General features: G+C 45.7%; 1 non-coding gene across 1 annotated transcript; it reads right to left on the minus strand.

The window, feature by feature from the left end:
• Window positions 1-18,136: 18,136 nt before the first annotated feature.
• LOC147683166 (small nucleolar RNA U13) lies at window positions 18,137-18,236 on the minus strand. Its single transcript, XR_015302018.1, has one exon. It is a non-coding gene; the product is annotated as a small nucleolar RNA U13 (small nucleolar RNA).
• Window positions 18,237-18,848: the final 612 nt, after the last annotated feature.

Here is an 18,848-nt window from a genome sequence, read left to right on the forward strand (position 1 = left end):
AACATCATCTCTCCTGCACATTTTCTACCTTTAGCAGGTGATCCTAAAGTCGAATGGGATCTATGGTTTCCAACTTTTCTAGCATATGTTGATGCAGTTGAGGAGGATGGGTGTTCTCCGAAAAGGAAGTTAGCTTTATTAAAAAATTGTTTGGGCGGACAAGGGCTCAAAGAATTAGAGAATCTACCTCCTATTGAGGGTGCAGGGGATATAAATGTTTTTGATGTAGTAGTTAAACAAATGAGCACTAGGTTCGGAAGAAAGATAAATACTGTCATGGAAAGATTTAAATTTTATTCCCGTGTACAAAAAGAGGAAGAATCAATGGAGAACTATGTAGCTGCTTTACGAACTCTTGCTGGTTTGTGTGCTTTTGAAACGATACATTTTGATCAAGTTCTCAGAGATCAAATTATGATGAGAACAAAGAGTAAAAAAATACAGGAACGGTTATGGATGGGAACTGAAACTACTCTTAAATCTGTTCTCAATATTGCGAAAGGGATCGAACAATCGGAGTTGTTTGTGAGTGAGATTAGAGGGCAAGAAGGAAGAACAAGGTGGTAATACCTGAAGTTTCAGTTGTAAAAGATACCTCTAATTTTAAGAGATCACAGTTTGTCCCGAACAAGAAGGAAAGTTTCAAAAAAGATTATAGACCGTTTGAAGGGAAAAAACAGATAGTCTGTTACAGATGTGGTGGAAATGTCCATTTTGGAAGCTTTAGAGGCTGTCCAGCGTGGAATAAAATTTGCATGAAATGTAAAAGACCAGGTCATTTCAACAAGATGTGTAGGTCTTCTCAAAAAGTGAATCTTCTTGGTGAAAAGGAGTTGGACTCTGGGGATAATCCTGGTGTTAATAGCTTGCTATGTGTTGGCGATATAAAATGTAAAGGTTTTCCCAGTGACAACATTTTAATTAATAATGTTGAGATTTCCATGCTCATTGACTCCTCTGCATGGTACAGTATAATTGGTAAGAACATTTTTGCGAAATTCTGGGACACTATGAAGTTATTTCCACCAGATGTACAGCCCGGAGGTTATACAGGGCGTAAAATTTATCTGGTCAGTTTCATGTGGGCGGACATTGCATTTAAAGATTGGAAAACAAGAGGGAAAGTTTATGTGTCTACTAAAGGGGCGTCAATTCTTAGTTGGCCACACCAGCATGAACTGGGTATTAAATTGGACCCGAATGCATCACCACCTGTGTATGTTATTCCACCAGGAAATGATGATTTTACCATCCAAATTAAAAATAAATTTCCTGCTATTTTTTCTGATGTGTTAGGTAAATATGCTGATTTCAAACATCGCATTATCCTCAAAGATGGTGCTATACCTGTTTGGCACAGAGTGAGGAATGTCCCATTAGCATATTGTGACAAGCTTAAAGTAATTTTGAATGATCTGGTTGCTAAAAATATTGTAGAACCAGTTGAGTCTTCTCTTTGGGTTTCGCCTATTGTTTTATCGATTAAAAACAATGGCGAACTCCGTTTGTGTGTGGATCTTCGGAGTTTAAACAAAGAAATTTGGGTGGATAGACATCCTCTACCCAACATTCATGAATTGATTGCAATGCTCTCTGGAGCAAGTGTTTTTTCCACAATAGACTTAGCGAGTGCTTACCATCAAGTACTATTACATGATGAGTCAAAATTTGTAACTACCTTTATAACACCTGAGGGCATGTTTCAATATCGGCGCATGCCTTTTGGTTTAGCCAGTGCAGCATCTGTCTTCCAGAGACTCATGAAAGAGGTTTTGGAAAATTGTAAGGGTGCTGTTGCTTTTCAAGACGATATTTTGATTTATGGAAAAAAATTTGAGGATCATGATAACAATTTAAATGCTGTTCTTAATCGTATTCAGGAGAAAGGTTTAACTTTGAAGTTTACAAAATGCAAATTTAGACAGGACAAAGTGGAGTATCTCGGACATGAGATATCGTCTCAGGGCATCAAACCAAAGCTTAACCTTGTACATAGTATTCTTAAAGCTCCCACTCCTTCATCTAAAGAACAATTAGTGTCATTTTTGGGGCTAACTGAATTCTATAGCAGATTTGTGCAAGATTATTCATCAAAAGTACATGCTTTAAGGTTATTGTTAAAAAAGGATGCAAAATTTCTATGGAATGCTGAGCAACAGTTTGCATTTGATTTGCTAAAAAAAGAAATTGTAAATGCTCCTTTTTTAAGACCGTTTGAGATGGGTAAAGAATGCATTGTGTGTGTGGATGCAAGCAATGTTGGACTCGGTTCTGTTCTTATGCAGAAAAGAATGGGTGAAGAATTTGTAGTTTCTTATGCATCAAGGACTCTTCGTGGTGCTGAGTTTAACTATTCTACTATTGAGAAAGAGTTATTGGCCTGCACATGGGCTGTTGAGCACTTCAGGCAGTTTATTTGGGGTACGCAGTTTCGTTTGCGAACTGATCATAAGCCTTTAATTAACATGTTGGCGGCTGGTGGAGGTAGAACTTTGACAGCACGTTTAGCGCGTTTAGCTGCTAAATTACAGGAATTTCAATGCATTGTGGAGTACATTCCTGGTCGTTTGAATGTGCATGCCGACTGCATGTCTAGATTACCTTTGCAGGATGCTCTTCTCAATTTTGTGGGTGACACAGAAGATGTATTTTCTATTGAAGATGTGAGGAGTGATTCTGGAGTTGACATTATTTCAGAAACAGATTGGAGAGAAGCTATGTGCAAGGATGTTGATTTGTCTAATGTGGTGGATTGTCTAAAAAATGGTTGGCCAAAGGAGCGTAAACTTTCTGGTGACAAGTTATCCTTTTACAAAGTAAGAGAGGAGATCATGTTTGATCATGGTTTTATTACCAGAGGTGACAAGATTGTTCCTCCTGTTGGTCTAAGAAAGCGTATCATCTCTATGGCTCATGAAGGCCATATGGGCATGTCTAGCACCAGGCGTAGGATCCGTGAGTTTTACTGGTGGCCTGGTGTGGATAGCATGGTTGAGAAGTGGGTCAGTTCTTGTTCTCCTTGTGCTTTAAGTGACAAGTCAGTTAAGCCACTTAAAGTAGGTGTCTCTCCAATTGAATTTGCTTCATCTCCTTGGATGAAATTAGGAGTGGATATTGTTGGTCCACTTGATCTTTCCAACAATAAGGATGTTTTTATTTTAGTTTTGATCGACTATTTTTCCAAATGGCCTGAATTGAAGGTTGTGAATAAAATTGGTTCAGCCCAGGTTGTGGAATTCCTTGATGAGGTGTTTTGCAGAGAGGGCATTCCAGCTGAGATTGTGTCTGACAATGGCCCACAATTAGTGGTGAGTTTTCTTCTTTCATGGAAAGATGTGGCATTGTACATAAAAGTGTGTCAAATTACAACCCACAGGCTAATGGTCAGACCGAACGCTTCAACGGGATTATTAAAGAGTCTATTCAGCATGCGGTTAAGAGTAATTTAAATTGGCGTGAGGCGCTACGTGCATCTCTGTTGTCGTATCGTGTCTCTCCTAACTCCGTAACTGGCCTGTATCCTTTTGAAATCTTGAGAGGTAGGAAACCAGGCTCAAGGTTATTACCTTGGTGGTTGAAGGAAAAAATTCCTTGTGGGCCTCCTTGCGATCTTAGTAAAGTCAGGAGTAGAGTTTTGTCATATCAGGAGAAAATGAAAAGTACTTCTGCTCATTCTGGTAACTACACTAGGAAGATCAATGTAGGGGACTGGGTTTGCATAAAGTTTGGTAGGAATTTTGGTAACAAATGGGGGAAATGGTCTGATCCGTGTAAGGTAACTGAAGTCTTTTCCAAAGCTGTGAGAGTTGAGGGTGGGAAAATTTGGAACTTTAGAAGAATTTCCATTTGTAAGGCATTGGATTTACCTGTTTCTTGCCCTGCTTCTCATTCTAGATCTAGTGTGTTGGATGATTTTTCTTTTTCTAATATGTTGGATACTTTTGGACTTGAACCTCATTCTGAATGTGTTGAGCCTTGTTCTGAGATGGTTTCTCGGGGATGAAATTTTGGAGCCTTGTCCTGTGGTTACTGCCTTTTCAGAAGAGGACTGTCCTATTGCTGTTTCTGACAAGCATTCTTCTGGAAATGTGGTTGAATGTTGCATGAATGACTCTGTGAGGAGAAGTTCTCGGATAAAACATTCTCCTGTCAAGTTACGTGATTATTTCCACTGATTATTTATTTTATTTTTTTTTCTCTCTGCTTTTTTTGTTGTTTTTTTTTCTCAAAAAGGGGGAAGATGTGTAGTGTTCCTTCCTGCTAGGTTCCTTTGGAATTGTTATGGTTCTTTCTTGTTCAACATTCCATGTCAGGGAGTTGAACAGTAGGAGCCTGCATCTCGATGCTTGTGGTTGTTTAAGCTGTATCTTCTACAATAAATCTTCTTTCTTCAACCAACCTCCTGTTGTGGATTACTACAGTCTCTTCCTTGGTGCTCCACAACAACTAGAGGTGAGGTAATTACAAGGAGAACATCATTACATTTACAGCCCAGACATTGCTTCTCTCAGAGGCGTGGCTGAAAACTGCAGGCTTCGAGGGTCCCTTGCAGCAGTAAGCTGGTAAAAGGGTGTAACAAGAGTTTCATTGCTGTTATTCCAAGTACATTTCCAACTATAGAAAATCCACATAATCCTGGCATTAAAGATTTGTTCATGAAAAGATAAAGACTTTCAAATGAACTTTAATTGTACGTGCAGTGCATTTTGAATGCATTATTTATTTTTTAATAAATGCAGAATTTAAAAGGTGTCAACATTTTAAATATGTATTTAAATATTACCAGAAGTATTTAAGAATTCACACGCACCATACTTTTAAAACATGTGTTTTATAAAACTATTCCAAATTTCACAGTTCAGAGTACAGTAACTTATGGTCTTTGGTAATGCCTGGTCGCAACAGGTGTCCCTTTTCTTTGTGGGGAAAGAAAGCCCCCTCAGTACTGCAGGTAGGTACACTGCTTCGACTCAACAACCCTAGACTCGGGCTCTGGCCAGACAACAGTATTTCCTTTTCATCATGGCAGGTTTTATTTGGCGATACCAGAAGCATGAATGGAGGCATGAATTAGCAAGGTCACTATTTCCATACAAGAGTCCTGCGACTGCTCGCTTTGAGTACCTCTCCCCAGTCCCTTCTGTGCAGTCTGCTGTCCTGCCTGTGCACAGCCAGGGATAGTATGAGCCTCTGGGAGACACCACGACCATTGTAAAGAAAGACTACCTGGGCAGCAAACACAATACTTTACTTGCCCTGCACAGTACTGTCTGCGCCCATGCTGTATAACAACGCACACTGCCCAAGCTCAACTGCATTCGAATGCACATTGGCGCAGAGTATTCAACATAGTGCCTTGGCGTCCTTGCCATGTGACATTTCCACCTTTGAAGGACTGGATCAGGATGGCCTCCCGTAGCACTAGTAAAATGAGCATTGGTCTAAAAAAAATTAAGAACCTTCACTGGCAAATCAGAGCCCAAGTTAAGTAGTGGTGCTGTTGTTATCCGGGCAGCGGTCAAGCACCGGAACGTTACTCAGTTGAAGTTTAAAAACATACACTTTTAAAGAATAAAGTTTACAAAATCTTATGAATTAAGCTGAAGCACTTCAGTGTGTTAAAGAAATACAGAGTTTTCAATTCTAAAGAGACTTTTCATATTCTAACTTGATCATAACTGCCAAGGTTTGAAACTTCTATGTGTGACATATTCATAAACTCAGTGTAATTATGAGTGACATTTCAACGACTATGAGTGACACTCGTGAGCAAAATCAAAGCAAGGAAGAGGAGTTTACCTAGTCATCTGAATAAATGCTACAAATAACCAAGTTTTAACCATATGCACTCCCATGGAGAAGCGCATTACCATTCAATAATGTCAAGGTACAACCTGTAACCTGTCTGTGCATTAGCTTGCACTGTGCACAACATAAAAAAATAGCCTAGTGTTTAGAGATTGTGTCTCTGCCTCGTGCCTGCACTCAGCAATGCAAGTGTGCTGTGTATATACAGGCTGTGTGTTTGTGTCTACACTCAGCACAGGGCCCGAAAAGTGAAGTGAAGGTAGCAGTGTGCGTATCTAGCTGTCTTAGGTAAATAAAGCACATACAGCTAGATTCATGAAAGGAAATTCTGAGAATCTGGCCATTTGCGAGCGCAATTTTTGCATTTGGGATTCATCATCCCAAATGCAAAAATCACTATTTGCGAAATCGCATATTTGCGAGGAATTGCATTTAAGGAATCTCTATTAGAGATTCCTTAAATGCAATTCATTAACCATTTTTAAATTGCAAATTCGCAATATTTGGCCGCTATTTACCACGAAGTGTGACTTCGTGGTAAATAGCGAAAAAATAGAAAAATGCACTTTAGTGCATTTTTCTCTATTGCATGTTACACACACATGTCCTTTGGACATGTGTGTGCGCAACCACTGTGTAAATTTGCATTTCAGGGGTGCTACAGAGTGTCCTTTGGGCACCCCTGGCACCCTTGAAATCGCTATCTTATTAGCGATTAGCAAATTGCTAATCCCAAATAAGGAATACTCCCCATTCATTCCTATGGGCCTTTAGGCCCATAGAAATGAATGGGGAGTATTCCTTATTTGCGATTAGCAATTTGCTAATCGCAAATAAGGAATGCGTAGGAATCGCAATACTCCCCATTCATTCCTATGGGCCTTTAGGCCCATAGGAATGAATGGGGAGTATTCCTTATTTGCGATTAGCAATTTGCTAATCGCAAATAAGGAATGCGTAGGAATCGCAATACTCCCCATTCATTCCTATGGGCCTTTAGGCCCATAGGAATGAATGGGGAGTTATTCCTTATTTGCGATTAGCAATTTGCTAATCGCAAATAAGGAATGTGTAGGAATCGCAATTTATTTAGCGATTCCTACATGAATCCCGTTTTGCAAGTCCTTAATAGCGATTCCTTAATAATCGCTATTAAGGACTCGCAAAACGGCTCTTTGATGAATCTAGCTGATAGTGTAAATGTCAGGCGCCTTGCAACCAATCAAGTAGCATCAGTCCATGGGCGTCCGCAGACATTTTTCCAGGGAGGGGGCAAAATGTTAACGTCATCACCATCCTCCGACATGATGCCTTCCAGGTGGGGCACAAAAAACACTGGGGCGCAGAACTAGGATAGACTCAATTAAATGCCAGGAATCCAGGACATATGACTGACCCTGCCACAGGCCAACAAACACCACCTGTAGGGAAAACGCTAAATTTTCTGACAAGGTGCTTTATCTCTGTCTGCTAGGTGTGAAGACTTCTGGGTCCTCGATCCAACACCAATCAAGGCTGTCTTCAGCACAATTCGATTTTTATCAGAATACTTTAAAACAGCCTATGATTAAAGCAACAGATTACATATACTGTATGAACAGTGTATGTTAGGGATTATTTGTAGCACACATATTTACCAATATTGGCTTCTTGGTGCTAGAATTCAAGATAACTTTTATCCAAAGTTAAAGCACAACCTCATAGTTAGTAATAAATAATGCAGCAATCACACACTCTAGTGATTTGCCAGTGGGTGCTCCCTTTACTAGAATTCCCCGGGCATTGCTAAATTTTACACACATTCAATTAATTTATACAAAATAAAATGTATAGGTCCAAATGTTAGCTATATTTTTAAAAAGAAACTTAGAGTCCCTCTACGTGTAGTCAATGTCAAACTGACAACGTGCGCACGTTTAGGGATACAATAATGGCCAGCTCCCTTATGCGGAAGACCATCACCGTAAATGTGTGGCCCATGCGGCGCCCGCAGCTGCGCCACATCACTGGTCCAGGGATGCTGAGTCTTACACAGTGGTCGAAGTGGGGGGAAAAAGTAGGGGAACAGTGGGCGGAGAATCAGAGGGCGGGAATAACCCAAGGATTGGATCTGTGGGTGGAGCCAGAGGTGTGGCTAGAATGCGCAGACATCCCAATTTTTAGTATTTGTTTGGCATTTCACTGCCCAGTTTATTAAACCAATGGATACACATGATTATTTAAGATTATAATGAGTTATTGACATTCAAATATATTCACAAAGTGGGATATGCTTCTAATCACAGAATGTACCAAATATGATAAAATGTGGAAACACAAGCCATTTGTCTCTGAGCCATGGAGTTTCTGTCATCAGCACTTCTACCTTTTTCCACAACAGCAGTTCAAACATGAATGGGAAAATATCCTAGTTTGCAAATGTTTTCTCTAAAATTATGCCTCTGCCATATTTGCCTCATAATGCAAGATCTGCTTCATGATCTGACCATTTAAACTAATACATTGTTTGTAGCTCAAACACATCAAAAGTTAATATAAAATGTGACTTGTGTTGCTGCGGAGTGGATGGCCTATTGTAAAGGTTGACTGGTCACCTTTCTCACTGCTGCATATGGCTGAGATACCCGCCACCCCCTCTCAACACAATCCCCAAGAATTGGGAAACCGGAAACAGTTCTGAACTTTTGGAAGGCGGGAGGGAGTTACCCTCCCGGCCGTATTTATTAAAATATGAAACAAAATCAAAACATTAAAATAACAGTTTCATATCATGTACAATTTCATATCCACATTAGGATGTTTGGCTAACCTTAACACATATCTAATACAAAGGTTCTCCTAGCCGATACTAACATCCTTACAAAATGCATTTCAAATTGAAATTGTACATCCTAACGTTAAGGGCCAACGGCAAGGTCGTAACCGGTGTCAGATCCCTAAACCAGAACTCCCCCCTCACTTGTGAGGGGCGGCCGCACAGAGGACTGCACCTCATGTGCCATACCAATTTCCCTTGTCTTGACGGGGGCCCCTGTTAACTCGACGCCATGTACGTGGTCGTCCGAGGACTCGTGTGAGGTGTCTAGAAGGTAGCGTAGACCCCCCTCCCCACCCTACACAACTTACCACATCTGCCGTCGCAGATGTCCTGGCCCCGGGAAATTCCCAGGAGGGGCCCGTAGCCCCTCCTATCCAGGGAGGGGCCTTGACCGCCTTCCCTTTCCTTTAGGCGTCCCGTCCTTTAGAAGGGACCGCCTCCCCGTTGAGGGGCCAATGGCCACCTCCCCCCGGGCGCTCCCATCCGTAATGGGTGACGCCCCCCCCTAGGGATCTTCCAATGACTGCTCACCGATCATGACCTTACCGCCCGACCAAATAATAAATACGACAAGACTAATGACTAAAAGAAAGAGACATTCCTACTTAAAACAGATCAAGTATCAACCCTCTAAAACATCTAAAACATTACTGATCACTCTGATGAAAGTCTTTAATAAAGCATACTGCATAGAGTTATCCACTTTATTGCAACCGAATCACAAACTTTATTCAGAAACAACCTGCAAGAAAACAACTATTACGTAAAAAGACTTTATACTACAACAACTTGCTGTCTTCAGGGAATGGTGGGTGGGTTCAAAATTGGCTCTTCGTTCCGTCTCGAGCTCACGTGCAGCGAGGAGGTGCAGCTTCAGAGCACAGGAACAAGAGGATGCTTTCTTGACTTGTGGCTCCTTTTATTCTTCTCTGGGCGAGCGTAAACCCGCCTCCTCCCGCCTCCAGGGGCGTGGCGGACGGCTTCAGTGTCTAGGACAACCCACTCTTCCGGGGGCAAAGTCATGCTGGTGTTGTTGGACTTGTCGGCGGCTTTTGACACCGTCCCCCATGAGGGCCTGCTCGCAAGACTCTTTGAGATTGGCCTGCGGGGGACGGTGCTCAAATGGTTTTCTTCCTTCTTGGCCGGCCGCCGGCAAACGATCTGGACATCATCTGACACTGCTGTAATGCCGCCTTTGGGAGTCGGGGTCCCTCAGGGCTCTATATTGAGCCCGACCCTCTTTAATATCTACATGACCCCTTTGGCGGCGGTGGCGGAGTCATTTGGTGCCCGGATTGTGTCGTATGCCGACGACACCCAGCTCCTCTTCTCATGTGAGAGGGGTGCTGACTTTGACGGGGAGAGTATCCAGAATTGCCTTGGGGCTGTGTTCGCATGGTTCCAACTGCACAGCCTCAAGTGCAATTCCGATAAATCGGAGGTACTCTTCTTCGGGTGCGATACGGAGCCCAGTTGGCAGGCCTGGTGGCCCATCGATATGTTCCCTCCGTCCGGCTCTTCTCCCATGGCTAAAAACTTGGGGGTTAAGATGGACAAGGGGCTGACGATGAAAGCCCAGATCCTGGGGGTAACCGGCACCTGCTTCGGCCTGCTAAAAATGTTGCGGAAGTTTCTGCCTCTCTTGTCCGAGGAGCACAAGAGGCTGACGGTGCAGGCCCTGATAGGCTCCAGGTTGGATTATGCCAACAGTCTGTACTTGGGCCTGCCAGAATATTTGCTGCAGAGGCTTCAAGTTGCACAGAACGCGGCGGCCAGGGCCATCTTTGGCCTTAGTAGACGCACCAGCGCCTCTGGGTTGCTGGTGATGCTACACTGGCTACTCATCCGCAAACGGATTGCCTTTAAGGCTTTGACCTTGGCCTATAAAGCTCTCCATGCTGTGGGTGCTAAACATCTTCAAAAGAGACTTACTTTTTACAACCCTACTCGCTCGTTGAGGTCGGAATCTCTACTTCTTGCGGCTGTTCCGCGCTTGAAGAGGGCTCGCCTAGGGGGCCGCTCCTTCAGTCTGCTGGCTCCACAGATGTGGAATTCATTGCCGCTCCCTTTGCGGGTGGCAACTACTCTTCTTGATTTTAGAAGAGGCCTTGAAACCTGGCTGTTTTCTCAATAGGTCCGCCAGTCGCTCCGTTTTTTTTTCTGTTGACCCCTTAACTGTTTTTATCTGTGTTGTGTTATTCTGAATGTGTTATTCTTGAAACCTGTTCACCTTACCTAAAGCGCCGGGATACTCTTTTTGAGTGACCGTTGCGCTATACAAAAAAATAAATAAATAAATAACATAACTCTTGGGCGGGAAAAAGCGCGCCCCGGCTACGCCGCTTCGGGCATACCAGCCGAGACGCGCCTCCTGCCCAAAATGGCTTCCCGGGGGGATCGGGGTACTCCACCATACGTTCGGGGGGACCGATTGGTCGCCCCTTTCCATATGGCTGAGATACCCGCCACCCCCTCTCAACACAATCCCCAAGAATTGGGAAACCGGAAACAGTTCTGAACTTTTGGAAGGCGGGAGGGAGTTACCCTCCCGGCCGTATTTATTAAAATATGAAACAAAATCAAAACATTAAAATAACAGTTTCATATCATGTACAATTTCATATCCACATTACGATGTTTGGCTAACCTTAACACATATCTAATACAAAGGTTCTCCTAGCCGATACTAACATCCTTACAAAATGCATTTCAAATTGAAATTGTACATCCTAACGTTAAGGGCCAACGGCAAGGACGTAACCGGTGTCAGATCCCTAAACCAGAACTCCCCCCTCACTTGTGAGGGGCGGCCGCACAGAAGACTGCACCTCATGTGCCATACCAATTTCCCTTGTCTTGACGGGGGCCCCTGTTAACTCGACGCCATGTACGTGGTCGTCCGAGGACTCGTGTGAGGTGTCTAGAAGGTAGCGTAGACCCCCCTCCCCACCCTACACAACTTACCACATCTGCCGTCGCAGATGTCCTGGCCCCGGGAAATTCCCAGGAGGGGCCCGTAGCCCCTCCTATCCAGGGAGGGGCCTTGACCGCCTTCCCTTTCCTTTAGGCGTCCCGTCCTTTAGAAGGGACCGCCTCCCCGTTGAGGGGCCAATGGCCACCTCCCCCCGGGCGCTCCCATCCGTAATGGGTGACACCCCCCCCTAGGGATCTTCCAATGACTGCTCACCGATCATGACCTTACCGCCACAGGCCGGATAGTTGACCGGCTATCCGGACCCCCCACAAAACTCCTACCTAAAGGTCATGCTGTAAACTCCTCAACCAGGCTACGAGGTCTCCTATGAGTAAAGAATTCCCCACCCGGGACAAATGGACCCCATCCTCTAGATACATATTGTCCCCCCTGATACAACCATGAGGAATCGAATGCAATGTACTGGTACGGAACAGTCTACCCAACTTGTTATTCACCTTTTTCACAGAATGATTTATAGCAAACACTGAATTAGCCCCCCGCCATACCTTTCGTGGAATCATATGGGACCATGCAATCGTGCACCCTGGAACTCTTCTCGCCAACCAACTTACTGTGGATAGTATCGCCTCGAGAAGTAGTCGTCTACCAGTTGTCACCAAATCATTGCCCCCAAGATGTACTATGAGTATCGATGGCGGTGACCTTGTCCGCCCTAACAAACCCTCAAAAAACTGTTGAAACTGGTCAATACAGAGCCCGCCCCTTCCGTAGAAGGTCACCCTGTACCCGTATTCCCCAGCTGTGTGAATCATGTCACCTGCTTTGAATACGTCCGCGGCACGCCTCACGTATGAGTGGCCCACGACCCACACCACTCTTTCCGCAGCCGGTGATCTCTGACCGCTGATTCCCAGGTGTCGGGTCGACTGCACAGTCCGCCCCGCCTCGTAGGTTTGCGAAACTGTAACCAAACAAAGACAAGAAGCGTGAGTACACGATATCAGCTTCACAACATGTGCAACCGCACATACCTTTTGTAACAATTCGAGGACCAACGCCCCAACTGTTTCACTTTTTCCACACTCAGACCCCTGGCTGTAGCCTCTGTAGCAGCCCCTATCCGGAAGGAATGAGTCCCAAACTCGCCCGGGTTCAAGCCCGCGGCCGAAATTGCCATTGCAAACACCCGCTGGAACTGAAACCTTGTCAGTGGGGTGGCATCTGCGTGCCTCAGCATTGTCCCCCCCCATGATGCCGCCCTCTGCGCCAAATACTCCTCAACGCATGCCACCGGGCACATGGGAGATCCGGGAATCCGCTGGACTACTACACTGTCCCCGATCGCCCCCTGATCGGTCTTGGACCTGACAAACGAGACAATCATCGTCTCCCCTTTTACCTGAATGTGCTCTCGGCACAAACCCCCCCCCGTATCCTGCTTGTTTCTTGCCACCAGTTCGCTTAACCGCATAGCCCCATAGAATGCTAATGCAAAAGCGGCCCGGAATAACACTGTTTCCGACTGGGATGAACATGTTGCAGGGAGTACGGACAGTAACAGGGCCAACCTATCCAGACCTATCGGGTGCCTTTCATCTACTCTGCGACCCTCAAGGCGTTGCCACCCCGCAGCGCTTTCTGTACTACGAAAGACGCTGTAGGATCCTGGATACCATGGGCCCGCGCCATGAAGGAAATGGCGGCCCGGCTTTGGGCCGTAGCCACCGATTTGCCTGCCCTGCGTAATGACAGTAAAAATTCTATGACAAATTCCTCCTGGCCCCAAAACTCCCTCCTAGCAGAACCCAAAAAGGACCAATAGGAACGGAACGCCCCTTCATATGCCTTCCTTGTCCTGGGTGCTAAACTCTCTCCCACGAGGTTTTGTAGTTCGGGGCACCGAGAGACCCGAGAGCTTCGGGAAATGGTGCCGCCACCGGGTCCGCTGTGGGCAGAAAACCCCAGAAGGCCTGCATACGGAAACGAGAAAGCGCATCAGCAGCCTGATTCAGCACCCCTGGCACATGCCTCGCTCTAAAGAGCACGTTCAATTGCATACATAGTAAAACAATTTCCTTGAGCAACCTCAGGATCCACTTGCATCGTGCTGCCTGACTATTGATACACTCAACCACGGTCATGTTATCAGACCAGAACACCACAGAGTGATCCCTAAACCCCTCAGGCCATGTTTTCAAAGCCACCAGAATAGGGAACAGTTCAAGAAAAGCAATGTTACTTGTAAGTCCACACTCGTGCCACCATGACGGCCATGTTTGCGCCGACCAATGATTGCCAAATATGGCGCCAAAGCCTATACTCCCCGCCGAATCTGTCCACAGCCCCAACTCTTCGGAGGACACCGCCTGCTTGGTCCAGACAACCCGACCATTGAAGTCCGCCAGGAATGCCAACCAAATGCGCATGTCCTGGCGAATCTCAGCCGAGAGCCTCGTGCGGTGGTGCCCCTCTTTAAGACCGACCATGGCTTGTGCAATCGAGCGGGAAAAGGGGCGGGCCATTGGCATTATCCTAAGGGCAAAATTCAACTGACCCACAGTCTGCTGCAATTGATGCAAGTTCACCTTAGTTTCTCGAATACATGCTTCAAGCGAAGCCCTGAATTTCCGCACTTTTTCTTCTGGCAACCGGAAACAACCTTCTTCGGAATCGAGCTCTATTCCAAGAAACTCGAGCGAAGTTGATGGCCCCACAGTTTTGCCTGGCGCCAATGGCACACCAAACTGTCTCATCAGATCACAAAATTCATTTAAAGCCTGTGCACATTCTGTGTCCCCGGCTGCCCCCAGAAACAGAAAATCGTCTAGATAATGCATGACATGCTGAAAACCCGTCATCCTTGTGAATGCCCATTGCAGGAAACAACTGAATTTTTCAAAATAAGCACAAGATATGGAACAGCCCATTGGCATACATTTATCCATGTAATAGCGCCCCTGAAACATGAAGCCCAGGAGGCGCTGATCGTCCGGGTGTACCAGGAGCAACCGGAACGCGGACTCGATGTCAGATTTGGCCATCAGCGTCCCAGGCGATTCAACATGGCGACTGCATCATCGAAGGATGCGTACCGCACCGAACAAAGCTCTGGGTCTATTGCATCATTAACTGACAAATCCCTCGGGGCTGACAAATTATGTATCAGTCTAAACTCACCCGGGTCCTTCTTGGGGACCACTCCCAAGGGTGAACAAACAAAATTAGGAACTGGTGGCATGTTGAATGGTCCCGCCACCCGACCCCGGGCTACTTCTTTCCCAATCTTCGCTTGCACCACTGCCGTATTATGCAGGACCGATAGTTGGTTCCTACACTGTGCTTTACCCTGAAAATTCCCCACCGGGATGCGGAAACCGTAAGAAAAACCGTCTCGCAACACCCCAGCGGAGACATGATCAGGGTATTCGCTGAGCCAAGGAATCATTGCCATGGTATCAACCGGTGTAGGTAAAGCCGCCCCTCGGACTATGTCAGACCTGTTTGGCGCTTGCCCTACTTCCGTTATCACCCGTTTTGGCTCTGCACATGGTCTCGGGATGCGAAGACTGTCCACACCCCCCACAGTCATGCCTAAACTTGCATGACCCCTGGGGCCTCGTACACTTTCCCCTGTTAAAGTTCCAGCATACCCCTTTTTTACCTGTATTGCCGTTCGGCCTTGGGTGATGCTCATTACTTGCCCCTGTCCGAAAGGGCGCCCCGGATGGCTGGCGGGAAAACTCACCCCCGCCCCCCCCCCCAACAATGGCGCCTTTAACATGCCTGAGTTTTCCATTTTTTGCCAAGAAATGGAGTCGTAACAATCCCACGTCAGGCACGTATCGAACTCTTTAGCCTTACGAAAAATATTATCATAACAAAACCACTCGTTGCCAACATATGTCTGAGAATATTCCATAATACGTGACTGGTACACAGGTAACTCGGTCAACAAGTCAGGTCTCCGTTCCCCCATAATCGAAGTGAATATGCCAAATGCTCTACCCCAGTTACCTATCGTCTCATCGACTCTAAAGGCGGCCATTTTTGCGCGCCAAACACTCGGATGCATAAGTTCTTTCTGAACTTTCACATGCTCAATCTCATAATGATCAGTTAGCAAGGAGAACATGTTTACGTATTTCTCAGCCCATATCCGTTCTTTGACTTCCATCGGGATATGCTGAGCCAATTTCTCCCTTCTCGAGGGTACAGACCCCTTCCGCGCAATCGGCATTAGCTGCTTACCTGAGCTAGAAGCTGTAACCGCCGTTGCCGCCGAACTCGTGCCAGCTGCGGGTTGCTCTACTGGAGCCTGCGGGGAAACAAACGGACAAGGAGGTTTCGCGGCCTCTCGTGACTGCCGCAACTGCCTCATTAATTGCTTGGCCTCCTCGGCCGTGTCCCCCGGAGCCACGGGACCCCCGCTGCTATTACCCAGCCATGCCGCCAAAAGGGCGGCCAACTCCGGGGGCATGTCCCCCTCGTCCACTGGGGTAACCACAATGGGGATCCGCTGGCCCTCGACAGGAGCCGGCGTGGGAATCTCCGCTGGTCTAGGAGGGCTCACCGGGGGAGCCTCCGGAACTGGGACCTCGTCCCCATTTGACCCATTCCTGGCCCTCTTCCTTCTTCCGGCCGGGGCCTCCGTCGGGTTGGGTCTTTTTGGCCTTCCCGCACCGTCCCTAGCCGCCATTTTTCTCTTCATCTCTGCCATGTCTTTCACCAACATCCGGAGCATCTGGTCGGTGCTGACCTTTTTTGCGACTCTCTTGCCCGGCATTCTCCCACGTAGGTGAAAGGTCCTGACGCGATTTGTAATGCTGGAAGAGAAAAGAGAGAAATTACAAAATTCAAAATTGGCTCTTCGTTCCGTCTTGAGCTCACGTGCAGCGAGGAGGTGCAGCTTCAGAGCACAGGAACAAGAGGATGCTTCCTTGACTTGTGGCTCCTTTTATTCTTCTCTGGGCGAGCGTAAACCCGCCTCCTCCCGCCTCCAGGGGCGTGGCGGACGGCTTCAGTGTCTAGGACAACCCACTCTTGGGCGGGAAAAAGCGCGCCCCGGCTACGCCGCTTCGGGCATACCAGCCGAGACGCGCCTCCCGCCCAAAATGGCTTCCCGGGGGGATCGGGGTACTCCACCATACGTTCGGGGGGACCGATTGGTCGCCCCTTTCCATTTGTATGTTACACTGGTACTAATGAGGCAAAATCTTTCCAGAGACTGTTAGCATGTGTACACACGTCAAAATAATAAAATATCTGAAAATATTTTGCATTACGCTGCAGACTTTTTTTTAATGCATAATTTAGTCAACACTACGGCATAGTGTTGTCATCCTTTGCTGCATAATTAATTCTAGTGGCCCAACAGCAGGCAGCACATGTTAAAAGTGCTTGTGAATGAAGCAGGGAGACTGTGAAGTTTGCGAACATAGTTTGGTGTGCGTGCACATCCTGCATTGCCAATCCCTGGTGAGCTGCATCTACTGCTGCTGAAACAAGGCCAATGGAGGTACCTATGGGTGAGGCAGACTGGCCTCAAGGGCAGGGCCAGCCCTAGCACTGGTGGTGTCCTGTGCATTAATGTTTGTTAGTGCCCCCCAATGACCACCTCTGCCATGGATTCCCTCACTGCCACCGTTTAACTGTGCCCCCCAAGTCTCCATAACCACTCTCTCTCAGATGCATTGAATTTGATTTACAGCACCACTCATACCATTGTAGGGTGTCAGAGCACTTTACATCACACACATTACACAGAGACAATCAAAATGTGTGTAAATCACTGTATAGAAAATGTTACATAAAACTAAGGACTACAAGGTGTAGGAGCCACATGACAACCATACTAGTAGCCCATATAGTTTTATAGTGATTGGTCTGGAGAAACACAATACCCAGAAATTAAAATGTAATACCATGGTTGGGGGTTCTCCTTAATAATCAGAATTGATTTCTGTCCAAAAGAACACTTTTTGGGACATTAGGATGATCAAAGACTGGGGGAAAAAACATAACACTCTAATTTATACCTTGCAGTTTGTATGCAGCTCTTAGATGACAGTTAATAGCTCACTGTTCTATGTTAGGATTTTAATTTATAACCTGCTAGTAACACAAGCATTTGCAATGCAATAGGTCTCGCATTTGGGCGAGTTTAAGCTATCTGCATTGTAAATGACAATGCGTTTTATTTATGTTTTAAAAACCAAAACATAAATAAAAGGCATTGTTATTTATAATGCCAGTAGCTCAAACTCGTGTAAATGCGAGACCCATTGCATTGCAACTTAAAAATGCTTGTTACTATCTGTTCTCAGGATATTGCACTGCTGCAATAAGTGTATTAACCACATCAGTGACTAAACCGGTATTCTAAACTGAGGTTTGTAGATTTTGAACATAAGCATAGATCAGAGATCTCAGTTGATAGCGTTAAGAACCCAGTTACGAAAACAATCGTATTTTCCCACTGATAAAATAATTCAGTTTGAAAGCCATTCACAGACTGAGACACGTTACATCCCATTCTTTACTGCAATTTAAGCTCTAATGATTCTCCAGATCAAGCTAAGAAGAGTAATGTGCCCAGGCGTAACAAGGACGGGACGGCTCACGTCACGCATGCGCATGAAAACCCACTCTTCACTTGTAAAAAACCAAAAGAATCGGAATAAATAGTTAGCAGAGGATCACCAGAGAATTCGTTTTTCCCTTGAATGCGAGGGTGAGATTGTCTTGCCCCTTGTTTCTGTCCACATCTGCGAGGGTCACACTCAAGGCTAATGACGAGTTATCTACGATATTCTTTAGGAAAAGACAGTCTACTACAGCAAAAGTTGTACTGTTAACACGACCTTATTAATATGGTAATTTACATGCAGCAGTGTAGCCAATCCGTGTCCCGGTTTGTAGTTTCTTCCCTTAACTAGCCTTGTCCTTGTCTATGCCAGTTGGTCCACCTCTCAAGTGCACGACGACCACAAATATTGCACCAGTGACCGTTCTAGGCTTAACAAGATAACGTTTGGTATTTTGAGTTGCCTTGATGCCATCCCCTTTTAAAAGAACAGCAGTGCCTTAATTACACTATTCTAAATTATAGTGTTCTACTGACTTGGAGCCCCGCTGAAAAGTGTGCAGAAATTGAACTTTCAAAAAATAATTGATTTACTTTGTTTCCAAAGCCGAGGAGCTGCTCCAAACGTAAATAATAACCAAACCGAATGAGATTTCTGAATGTACCTTGCTACTTTATGAATCGGATTCTCTGCGCCCATA

The sequence above is a fragment of the Lissotriton vulgaris genome, chromosome 11 (genome assembly GCF_964263255.1).
Source record: "Lissotriton vulgaris chromosome 11, aLisVul1.2, whole genome shotgun sequence".
In the NCBI taxonomy this organism is placed as follows: domain Eukaryota; kingdom Metazoa; phylum Chordata; class Amphibia; order Caudata; family Salamandridae; genus Lissotriton; species Lissotriton vulgaris.